The 3,265-nt window shown below is 38.5% G+C and overlaps 1 pseudogene; it reads right to left on the bottom strand.

Moving 5' to 3' along the window:
* Positions 1–211: 211 nt before the first annotated feature.
* Positions 212–1,334, bottom strand: LOC126061677 (heterogeneous nuclear ribonucleoprotein A1-like; annotated as a pseudogene).
* Positions 1,335–3,265: the final 1,931 nt, after the last annotated feature.

Raw genomic sequence — 3,265 nt, 5'->3', positions numbered from 1 at the left:
AACAGAAACTAACCTGTTATACCATTAGTCACAAATACAGTCCTCCAGTTTTTTGCCCGTACCCATAAGTATTGTCTAAAACTGTCTTCTTTGTACAGCTAGGCCCTGCCACCACTGTGTTTGACTGAGTTCACAAATCTGTTGTAATCTGTAGCTTCCCTGTCACTTCTTTGGCTCTCCTATCCTGCTGACCTTTGTTTCCTGGCAGTCGTTAAAACCTTTTGCCACTGCATTAGCTACTGCTGCTACTTGAACTGCCATTGCCACCTTGGTTTTGTGGTTTGGCAAAGTATTGACTTCCACCACCATAAGGGCCAGAGTTTTTGCTGCCAATGTTTCCTCCCTTCATGGGTCCAAAATTTGAAGATTGAATGTTGTAATTGTCGAAATCATTGTAGCTTCCACCACCTCCAAAATTGCTTCCACTACCACCCCCAAAGCTGCCCTTGACACCTCCATTGTTATAGCTGCTACCCCCACCACACTCACTGCCTTAGTTTCCGTAACCCTGTCCACCACTTCCATAGCCTCTACTTCCTCCACAATAACCAAAGCCACCTCCTCCATAACCATCATCATTACCAAACCCATTGTAACCATCCCCGCTGCCTCCATATTCACCACCACCATGGCTGCCACCAAAGCTACCTACCCACTGAAATTTGGTCCATGACCAAAGTTGTCATTCTCATGAAAACCACCCCCACAGCCACCACTAAAGTTTCCCAAACTACTTTGACCTTTTTGGCTGGATGAGGCGTTGGCCATCTCTTGCTTTGACAGGGTTTTCCTTACTCCACAGTTGTGGCCACTCACAGTATGGTATTTCTGAATGATGGAATCATAGTCACCAAAAGTAACAAAAGCAAAGCCATCCTTCTTTCCATGGCCTCAGTCAGTCATGATTTCAATTGCTTCGATTTTCCCATACTGCTGAAAATAATCTCTTAAGTGATTTTCTTCAGTGTCTTCTTTAATGCCAAAAACAAAGATCTTTTTCACAGTTAAGTGGGTACCTGGTCTTTGAGAGTCTTCTTGAGAGACAGCCCCTTTGGGTCCACAAGTCTTTCATCCACCTTATGTGGCCTTGCATTCATGGCTGCACCCACCTCCTCCACCATAGTGGGGACAAACTATATTTGTCATGTAGTAAGTGATAAATCAAAGCCTCTGAAGCGCTTGATGTTTGGGTCTCTCGTTACCACACAGTCCGTGGGTGTGCTCCATTGCTCAAAATGTCTCCTCAGACTGTAATCTATTGTTTAAAAGCTCAACACGCCAATGCAGAGTTTCCACAGCTATTTGGGCTTTTTAGGAGGCTCTGACTTAGACATGATGGCAGTGAGAAGAAAAACTTTAATTAATAATGCTTCCTCAGTGGCATCCACTGGCAGAAAGCTGATAATACAACATCTCTTTTCACTCAATTACTTATAAGTGCCCCCACTGAAAAAGCTTTGGGCTAGCTGCAAAACAATTTTTGACATAATCAAAAATATAATGATAGAAGTTGAATAAAACTACTTTTCTGTTGACTTCCAGGCAGGAAATTAAGATAAAAAGCAAACTTTCCTAAGTATTGTCCTGAGTTCTGAATGTAATAAGATCCAGGGGTAAATTACTATAAAGATTCAGGCTCTTGAGTTAGGACCATTCACTCAGAAAAATTATACTTTGAAAATATCAGGCTATGTCAGAGCCTTTACATGTAACTATGAGGAAATTCATCAAAATCAAATGGATTATACTCTTCTGATCCTTGGAAACTTTTTATCTCTTTCCTGAATGTCCTTCAGGATACCACCCTGAGATTTGACAGGATTCTTGCTCCAGTTCACTCCATTTGTTGATGATACAGACATACCACTTGCTGCTGAGACTGCAATGATACATTAATTACTAGGTAAGCAAAGAGCTAGATCTTTTGGATGGGATGTCTCCATAGATTGTAGACTCAAGAAAGGAAACCTAATGAATGGTTTTATTTTCTGTTTTTCCAAATAATTGTAAAAGGTTCATATACTATTCCCTGACCAGAAAAATTGCAGCATACTTTTTTATCAACAGAAACTCTGTATCTTCCTATCCACTCAAGAAACCTAACAATGTATTGCATTGGAAAAATCTGCTGCAAAAGATCTCTGTAAAATTTTAGAAGTCAATGATGTCTCTTTGTTGACTAAGGTGATCTGATTCAAGTCATGGTCTTTTAATAACATCATATGCATGTGAAAGTTGGATAATGAAAAAGGGAGACAGAAGAATTAACACGTTTGAACAGTGGTGCTGGTGAAGAATATTGAACATACTGTGGATTGCCAAAAAAAAAAAAAAAATGAACAAGTCAGTCTTAGAAGAAATACAACCAGACTATCCCTTAAAAATTAGGACGGCAAGATTTCAACTCTCTCACTTTAGACACATCATCAGGAAAGACCATTCACAAGAAAAGAACATCATGTTTGGTAAAGCAGAGGGCCAACAAAAATGAGGGAAACCCTCAGTGAAATGGACTGATACAATGGGTTCAAACATACCACCAACCATGAAGATGGCACAGGGCTGAGCAACATTTCACTCTGTTATACATGAGGATGCCATATGTCAAAGCTGACTTGGCAGCAACTAACAATGATGACTTCAATCCATAGTATAGAACAAGCAATTGTTATTGCTTTCTACTATGTTTTCTCATTCTTGTCCATATGGATTGTTAGGACAGGAAAGTGTTTTTGGGGGAGTTACACATACTTTTCCATAAGGCATAGAGAAGGCTAGAATTATTCTTTATGCCTTTGTTGAAAACAAACAATGGATGGAAGGACAAAAATCAAGTATTTGTTTTAGGTTGCTGCACTTAACATTTAGATCCCTAGAGGATATGAAGTGAAGCTTTCACTTACTATTAATTTAATTTCTCTTGTCATATGCACCAAATCAATGCTTTCAGTTTGCAAAGAAAACTTCTATGACCATTTATTATATCTTAGGAATTTAGAAGCACAGAAATCATATAATTCACATGATATCCACCTGAGGAAGACCTACTCCAATAGATTAGGCTCCAAATTGGACAAATAAGCATGATTTGTTCTGTTAGAGTTTTGAATAAAAATGCTTATTTGGTTGATTGTAATTTGTATAATTAAGATAAAATGGATAAAGGAGTGATTTTTGAGATAAAAGTATTTATGTTCTGGAATCAGTATTTTAGATAAATTTTTGAGTTCCAACCCAACTTTGACTTCTTAAAATTTACATTATT

Source organism: Elephas maximus, chromosome 2, assembly GCF_024166365.1.
Source record: "Elephas maximus indicus isolate mEleMax1 chromosome 2, mEleMax1 primary haplotype, whole genome shotgun sequence".
NCBI classification, from domain to species: Eukaryota; Metazoa; Chordata; class Mammalia; order Proboscidea; family Elephantidae; genus Elephas; species Elephas maximus.
This window is presented reverse-complemented; position numbering and strand designations above follow the sequence as displayed.